At 39.5% G+C, this 9,549-nt stretch overlaps 1 long non-coding RNA gene across 1 annotated transcript in view; it reads left to right on the plus strand.

Moving 5' to 3' along the window:
• LOC106089471 (uncharacterized) overlaps window positions 1-8,101 on the plus strand; it is an 88,521-nt gene extending 80,420 nt beyond the window's left edge. Inside the window, exon 3 of the long non-coding RNA XR_001221617.2 lies at window positions 8,001-8,101. This is a non-coding gene — a long non-coding RNA (uncharacterized LOC106089471). The remainder of the gene's footprint in view (window positions 1-8,000) is intronic.
• Window positions 8,102-9,549: the final 1,448 nt, after the last annotated feature.

The following is a 9,549-nucleotide window of genomic DNA, read 5'->3' on the forward strand; positions in this document are numbered from 1 at the left end:
AATTGCTGAATAGACTACTGAATGGAAACTGTGAACCGAATGTTCGTTAAACTCAATTACCAAAAAATTTTGTAAAATTTGTAAAAGTATTTAATCAACTTTAAATCAGAGGAATGCCAAAACATTTTTATGTTTTACATCTCCAACAAGTGATAGAAGTCAGCAAAAGTAAAGAGGATGCTTTTTGAAAGTGAACAAGTAAAAGCGTACTAAGTTCGGCCGGGCCGAATCTTATATACCCTCCACCATGGATCTCATTTGTCGAGTTCTTTTCCCGGCATCTCTTAGAGCGATATCAAGATATGGTCCGGTTCGGCCCAAAATTAAATTAAATGTTGGAGATCTGTGTAAAATGTCAGCCAATTCGAATAAGAATTGCGCCCTCTAGCGGCTCAAGAAGTAAAATAGAGAGATCGATTTATATGGGAGCTGCATCAGGCTATAGACCGATTCAGACCATAATAAACACCTATGTTGATGGTTATGAGAGGATCTGTCGTAATTTCAGGCAAATCGGATAATAATTGCGACCTCTAGAGGCTCAAGAATTCAAGATCCTAGATCGGTTTATATGGCAGCTATATCAGGTTATGAACCGAATTGAACCTTATTCAGCACAGTTGTTGAAAGTCATAATAAATTAAGTCATGCAAAATTTCAGCCAAATCGGATAGGAATTGCGCCCTCTAGAGGCTCAAGAAGTCAAGTCCTCAGGTCGGTTTATATGACAGCTATATCAGGTTATGGAACAGTTTGAATCATACTCGGCACAGTTGTTGCAAGTCATAACAAAACACGTCGTGCAAAATTTCATTTAAATCGGATAAGAATTGCGCCCTCTAGAGGCTCAAGAAGTCAAGACCCAAGATCGGTTTATATGACAGCTATATCAGGTTATGGACCGATTTGAATCATGCTTGCCACAGATGTTAGATACCATAACAAAATATTTCGTGCAAAATTTCAGCAAAACCGGATAAGGATTGCGCCCTCTAGTGGCTCAAGAATCCAAGACCCAAGATCGGTTTATATGGCAGCTATATCAGGTTAAAACCCGATTTGAACCATACTTGGCACAGTTGTTAGATATCATAAAAAAATACTTCGTGCAAAATTTCAGCCCACTCGGATAATAATTGAGCCCTCTAGAGGCTCAAGAAGTCAAGACCCCAGATCGGCTTATACGGCAGCTATATCAGGTTATGAACCGATTTGAACCATACTTGGCACAGTTGGTGGAAGTCATAGCGAAACACATTGTGCAAAATTTTATTACAATCGTATAACAATTGCGCCCTCTAGAGGCTCAAATAGTCAAGATTCAAGTTCGGTTTATATGGCAGCTATATCAGGTTAAGGACCGATTTGAAACATACTTAACACAGTTATTGGAAGTCATAGCAAAACACGTCGTGCAAAATGTCATTCCAATTGGATAAGATTTGCGCCTTCTAGGAGCTCAAGAAGTCAAGTCCCCAGATCTGTTTATATGACAACTATATAAGGTTATCTACCGATTTGAACCATACTTGGTACAGTTCTTGGATATCGTAACAAAACACGTAATGCAAAATTTCATTCCAATCGGATAAGAATTGCGCCCTCTAGAGGATCTAGAAGTCAAGACCCCAGATCGGCTTATACGGCAGCTATATCTGGTTATGGACCGATTTGAAACATACTTAGCACAGTTATTGGAAGTCATAGCGAAACACATCGTGCAAAATTGTATTACAATCGGATAAGAATTGCGCCTTCTAGAGGCTCATAAAGTCAAGACCCAAAATCGGTTTATATGGCAGCTATATCAAAACATGGACCGATAAGGCCCATTTACAAACCCAATCGACTTGTACTAATAAGAAGTATTTGTGCAAATTTTCAAGTGGCTAGCTTTACTCCCTCGAAAGTTAGCGTGCTTTCGACAGGCAGACGGACCGACGGCCAGACGGACGGACATGGCTAGATCGACATAAAATGTCACGACGATCTTTAGCCTCTAGAAGGCGCAATCCTTATCCGACTTAATTGAAATTTTGCACGTAGTGTTGTGGTAGCACTTCCAACAACTACTCTATGTATGCTTTTAATCGGTCCATGTTTTGATATAGCTGCCATATAAACCGATTTTGGGTCTTGACTTCTTGAGGCTATAGAAGGCGCAATTCTCGTATTTAAATGAAATTTTGCACGTAGTGTTTTGGAATCATTCTCAACAGCTGTGCTGAGTACGATTCAAATCGGTTCATAATCTGGAATAGCTGCCATATAAACCGATCTGGGGTCTTGACTTCTTAAGGCAATAGAGCGCGCAATTGTTATCCGATTTTGCTGAAATTTTGCATGAGGTGTTTTGTTATGACTTCCAATAACTGTACTAAGTATGGCATAAATCGGTGTAGAACCTGATATAGCTGCCATATAAACCGATCTGGGATCTTGACTTCTTGAACCTCTAGAGGGCGTAATTCTCATCCGATTTGGCTGAAATTTTGTACAACAGCTTCTCTCAGGACCTTCAACATACGTGTCTAATATGATCTCAATCGATCAATAACTTGATACAGCTCCCATATAAGCCTATTTCCCGATTTTGCTTCTTGAGCCCCTACAAGGCGCAATTCTTATCCGAAAGAACTGAAATATTGCACAATGACTTCTACAATGTTTAGCATTCATTGATGGTCCGAGTCGGACTATAACTTGGTGTAGCTCCAATAGCATAACAGTTCTTATTCTATGTTTGTCTAAAAAGAGATACCGCGCATAGAGCTCGACAAATGCAATCAGTAGTGGAGGGTATATAAGATTCGGCCCGGCCGAATGTTACGGCAGCTACTATGGGCAGCTGCCCATAGTAGCGCAGAAGAGGATATCCCAATTATTCGAGGGTTTAAAAGGTCAATTAACGAAATTACTTTATGTGGGGCCTATATCTATACATAAACCGATTTGAGACATGCATAATTTTAGGAAACCTTCATCACTAAGAGATATTTGGGGGCACTTTAGAGCGGCTAACTTTAGATATTCCAAATTTCGTGAGCTTTTGATTTACTTTTTAGTTATAATTTCCCATACATAACTTCACATGGTATGTTACTCCTCACCTCTCTAAAATTTTCAACCATTCACATTTTAACAGTCTGCGCGTAGCCATAATCCAAAATGCATCGTCTGATGCACTCGCATTTCACTTGTTGTCATAGTTGTCATTTGTGGTTTGTTTTGTTTCCAAACAAACCGCCACAAAACTGCTGCATGTCACACGATTTAGTTTTTTGCTCTGGGTTTTTTTTCTTTCGTTTCTTTATGGTTCACAATTCCTGTTGTCAGCAAAGAAACGAATATGCAGTTGTGATTTTTTTTTTCTTTTTTTGAGAAAAAGGTCTGTCCATTCATTACATGCTGGTAACGAACGAAATGCTTTCATTTTCTGTTCAAAATAGGCCACTTAAGCTAAAGCAGTTAACATGGCAGCCAACTGCTAACTGCTACCTGCAACCATAACCTGCACAAGTCCATTTCACCTGATATAAGAGTAGCGAAGGTATTGTGTTTTAGTCAAGGACGGACATTAATTGTGATGGTGAAGTGTAGTAATCACCGGTAATGGGACAATAAAATTATGCTTCTTTACCTTTTAACGCTTGATTAATTCCAAGGAAAGATTTTAAGGGGTTTCAACACTGAAATTCAAGTTAAATAAATTGCCTAAAATTAAGATGTTGGAAAGAGCCTTATTATCGGGTTATCAACAAAAGCTAAGGAGAAAATGAAGTGAATATTTAAATTTGCCAAAATAAAGTCTTTAGTCTTTATAGCCTCCACCAGTGGATGGTGTTACACTAACTACGTCATTCAGTTTTCAACATCTCTTAATACCTACGTATCAATGTCTGCCCTGCAACTTATTTGGTAACATGATTACCATGCTTTGATCTGTCGCTGCTGTACTATCACAATGAACTACAAATTGTTATGGACCGATTTGAACTATTCTTAGCGCAGTTGTTGAAAGTCATAACAAAATACCTCATGCAAAATTTCAGCCAAATCAGATAGCAATTGCTCCCTGTAGAGGCTCAAGAAGTCAAGATCCCAGATGGGTTTATATGGCAGCTATATCAGGTTATAAACCGATTTGATCCATACTCAGCACAGTCGTTGGAAGTCATAATAAAACACCTCATGCAAAATTTCAGCCAAATCGGATAATAATTGCGCCCTCTAGAGGCTCAAGAAGTCAAGACCCAAGATCGGTTTATATGGCAGCTATATCAGGTTATGAACCGATTTGATCCATACTCAGCACAGTTGTTGAAAGTCATAACAAAACAACTCATTCCAAATTGCTGCCAAATCGGATAATAATTGCGCCCTCTAGTGGCTCAAGAACCCAGATCGGTTTATATGGCAGCTGTATCAGGTTATAGGCCGATTTCAATCATATTCGGTACAGTTGCTGAAAGTCATAATAAAACACCTCATGCAAAATTTCTGCCAAATCGGATAGGTATTGCTCCCTGTAGAGGCTCAAGAAGTCAAGACCCCAGATCGGTTTATATGGCAGCTATATCAGGTTATAGACCGATTTCAACCATACTCAGCACAGTTGTTGAAAGTTATAACAAAATACCTCATGCCAAATTTTCAGCCAAATCGGATAATAATTGCGCCCTCTAGAGGCTCAAAAAGTTAAGACCCCAGATCGGTTTATATAGCAGCTATATCAGGTTATGAACCGATTTGATCCATACTCAGCACAGTTGTTGAAAGTCATAATAAAACACCTCATGTCAAAATTCAGCCAAATCGGATAATAATTGTGTCCTCTAGAGGCTCAAGAAGTCAAGACCCAAGATCGGTTATATAGCAGCTATATCAGGTTATGAACCGATTTGATCCATACTCAGCACAGTTGTTGAAAGTCATTACAAAACACCTCATGCCAAATTGCAGCCAAATCGGATAATAATTGTGTCCTCTAGTGGCTCAAGAAGTCAAGACCGCAGATCGGTTTATATGGGAGCTATATCAGGGTATAGACCGATTTCAACCATACTCAGCACAGTTGTTGAAAGTCATAACAAAATACCTCATGTCAAATTTTAGCCAAAATCGGGTAATAATAACGTCGTCTAGAGGCTCAAGAAGTCAAGACCCAAGATCGGTTTATATAGCAGCTATATCAGGTTATGAACCGATTTGATCCATACTTGGCACAGTTGTTGGAAGTTAAAATAAAACACCTCATGTCAAATTGCAGCCAAATCGGATAATAATTGCGCCCTCTAGTGGCTCAAGAAGTCAAGACCCCATATCGGTTTATATGAGAGCTATATCAGGTTATGAACCGACTTGAACCATACTTGGCACAGTTGTTGGAAGTCAAAATAAAACACCTCATACCAAATTCCAGCCAAATCGGATAATAATTGCGCCCTCTAGAGGCTCAAGAAGTCAAGACCCCATATCGGTTTATATGACAGCTCTATCAGGTCATGGACCGATTTGCACCATTCTTAATACAGTTGTTAGAAGTCATCACAAAACACCTCATGCAAAATTTAAGCCAAATCGAATAAGAATTAAAAATAGAGTTATTAAGCTGAAATTTTGAACAGACTATTTTTTGGCCCATAAGCGGGTTAAGTTCGAAGATGGGCTATATCGGACTATATCTTGATATAGCGCCATATAGACCAATCCGCCGATTTAGGGTCTTAGGCCCATAAAAGGCGCATTTATTTTCCGATGTCGACGAAATTCGGGACAGTGAGTCTTGTTAGGCTCTTCAACACCCTTTTTCAATTTGGCCCAGATCGGTCCAGATTTGGATATAGCTGTCATATAGACCGATCTCTAGATTTAAGATTTTGGGCCAGTAAAAGGCGCATTTATTGTCCGATGTCGCCGATATTTGGGACAGTGAGTTAAGTTGAGCCCCTCGTAAAACTGCTGCAATATGACATAGATCGGTCCAGATTTGGATATAGCTGCCATATAGACCGATCTCTCGATTTGAGGTTTTGGGGCCATAAAAGGCGCATTTATAGTCCGATGTCGCCGAAATTTAGGACGGTGAGTTGTGTTAGGCTCTTCAACACCCTTTTTCAATTTGGCCCAGTTTTGGATATAGCTTTCATATAGACCGATCTCTAGATTTAAGGTTTTGGGCCAGTAAAAGGCGCATTTATTGTCCGATTTCGCCGAAATTTGGAAGAGTGAGTTATCTTAAGCTCCTCTACATACTGCTGCAATATGACACAGATCGGTCCAAACTTGGATAAAGCTGCCATATAGACCGATCTCTAGATTTAAGGTTTTGGGCCAGTAAAAGGCGCATTTATTGTCCGAAGTCGCCGAAATTTCGGTAAGTGAGTTAGCTTAAGCCCCCCGACATACTGCTGCAATATGGCACGGATCGGTCCAGATTTGGATATAGCTGCCATATAGACCGATCTCTCGATTTAAGGTTTTGGGCCCATAAGAGGCGCATTTATTGTCCGATGTCGCCGAAATTTGGAAGAGTGAGTTATCTTAAGCCCCTCGACATACTGCTGCAATATGACACAGATCGGTCCAAATTTGGATATAGCTGCCATATAGACCGATCTCTCGATTTGAGGTTTTGGGGCCATAAAGAGCGCATTTATAGTCCGATGTCGCCGAAATTTAGGACGGTGAGTTGTGTTAGGCTCTTCGACAGCTTTCTTCAATTTGGCACAGATCGGTGCAGATCTGAATATAGCTGCCATGTAGCCCGATCTCTCAATTGAAGGTTTTGGGCCCATAAAAGGCGTATTTATTGTCCAATGTCGCCGAAATTTGGAAGAGGGAGTTATCTTAAGCCCCTCGACATACTGTTACAATATGACATAGATCGGTCCAGATTTGGATATAGCTGCCATATAGACCGATCTCTCGATTTAAGGTTTTTTGCCCATAAAAGGCGCATTTATTGTCCGATGTCGCCGAAATTTGGGACAGTGAGTTGTGTTAGGCCCTTCGCCTTTTTTCTCCATTTGGCATTGATCGGTCCAGATGTGAGTATAACTGCCATATGGACCAACATCCGTGTTCTATATGGTTCAGATCGGTTTATTTTTAGATATATAGCTACAAATATTTTTTTATACCCAATTGAACAATGACTTGTACTTATTAGTATTTGGCCGAAATCGGAACATATTTCGATAAAGCTGCTATGGGGCATAAGAAATGCATTTTTCACCGGATTTTGACGAAAGGCGGTTTACATATATGCCCGTGGTGGTGGGTATCCAAAGTTCGGCCCGGCCGAACTTAACCCCCTTTTACTTGTTTTAATATTTCTTGCCCTTACAAAATGTCCATCAATCATCTCACTGTCAGTTTAAGGCCTTTTATTACTTGTGTCAATACTGAAAGCCTGATTTTTTTTTTTTGGGCACTGTTGTCGCCACCAATTTTTGGTTGTTGATTGCCTTTTTCTCCCTCCTTTTTTCACTATCATACATCAATGAATCAACGCAATAAAAAAAACCGATGAAATCTGCAAACGCATTTTAATTAACATTTAGTGACAAATTAGTAGGAGGTCTTCTTGTAGCTGTCCACCATGAATAGTGATGAGTTTTCCCTTTTTTTTCCTTATGTTCATGAAAAAAAAAAGACTTTCACTTTGGACAAAACAAAAAAAAAACGCAAAATAAATCGACCGTTTTTTCTTTGTTGGTGTTTTATTAAAATGGAATTTTGATTGAAAGGAATTTAATTGGGGGGAATGTAAACAATTTGAAATGCCATCAACATGGACACTTGTTAGTTATTTTTATTTAAATTCAATCAAGTACGAGTTACATGAAGAAAAATTTACTGAAAATTGACATTTTTGAACTACGGGATGTGAACATTTCTTTGCGGTTCAAACAATTGTTTGGAAATGAAAAATTTAGAAAAAATTATTGATGTTGGAGACAATTTTTATCACAATGGAAATCTTTCTTTCTTTTTAGGTCAGGTGTCCACTTCATGCCACAAGACTAAAAGTCGAATGAGGAAGTAACACATGATTGTCGCCCTCATTAGTTAGAAGATAACCACTATCGATTAAATGAAACAAAGGCGATCGAATGACAGTAACCACAATTACCCCTACTTAATTCTAGGTGAGTCTTTAATCCACCACTGCTTCCCTATAAACCTACCAGTTCAACTTTCTTCAAGCTTAGATAGTTGAATTCTTAGCCGAACTATGGGTTTTGTTTAAAAAAAGTCTTCTAATGGAGAATTTAGCAAAGTTGGTCTATGGTAAATGGAGGCCACCGTAGCGCAAAGCTTAGCATGTCCGCCTATGACGCTGAAATCCTGTATTCGAATTCTGGCTTGACCATCAGAAAAAATTTCAGTGGTGGTTTTCCTCTCTTCAAGGAGGTGTCGCACTGCGGCACCCCGTTCGGACTCGGCTATAAAAAGGAGGCCACTTGTCATTGAGCTTAAAATAGAATTGCACTTCACTCATTGATATGTGAGAAGTTTGCCCCTGTTCCTTAGTGGAACATTCAAACCAAGTATCGATCCACAACCTGATACTGCTGCAATAGAGCTACCAGGCAAGGAACTTGACAAATGCGATTCATGGCGGAGGGTATATAAGATTCGGCCCTGTCGAACTAAGCACGCTTTTAATAGCTTTTCTCTAAGTTTAGTCAGTTTTCTCACATTATGATGGTCAATATTTAGGCCTTTAATTATCTTAACCAAGATTTAAATATTTTCAATGGAATTGTTTTGCCTTGAACCACCTGCACCCTGCACCTCTCAACCTTCACCCTCAACTTTCATTTAAATCAGTGCACTGCACTTCTTTCCATTGACTTTGCTCTGATGATCCTTTTGTTAAATTAATTAAGACCTGCACCACGTTGAGATTTCGTTGAAACCACAAAATCACCACAACAGGTTTGTCCTCATTAGAGTGTGGTGTATCCAGCATTACGTGAAACAAATAGGGAACATCCGTGACACTTCCACACACATTTCACAGCCACAACAAAGGCTTGGGTGAAGTAAATAAATTGGCGTTAGTGCTGATGATGATGATGATGATGACGATGACGAGTTTGTTCGGTTGGTTGTTAGAGCACCATGGCGGCGCGTTTGTTGATGATCCGGTCCATTCATTCATCTTACTCGCACATTCACATTTGTTTCACTTAATTTTTGAGTTTTGAAAAGAGACTGTGGCTATTTGGTGGTTTCTAACAAGGCACAGTGGTTAAAAAAAAAGTAACAAGTAAAAATGTTCTAAGTTCGACCGGGCCGAATCTTGTGAACCCACCACCATGAAATCTGCTAAAATATGAGAGCTATATCTGGTTATTGACCGATTTGAACCGTACTTGACACAGTTGTTGAGAGGCATAAAAGAGCACTGTGTGCCAAATTTCAGCCAAATCGTTTAAAAACAGTGGCTTCCAAGGGCTCAAGAAGTCAAATCCGGAGATCGGTTTATATGGGAGCTATATCAGGTTCTTGACCGATTTGGAACGTACTTGGCACAGT

This window comes from Stomoxys calcitrans, chromosome 2 (genome assembly GCF_963082655.1).
Source record: "Stomoxys calcitrans chromosome 2, idStoCalc2.1, whole genome shotgun sequence".
Taxonomy (NCBI): domain Eukaryota; kingdom Metazoa; phylum Arthropoda; class Insecta; order Diptera; family Muscidae; genus Stomoxys; species Stomoxys calcitrans.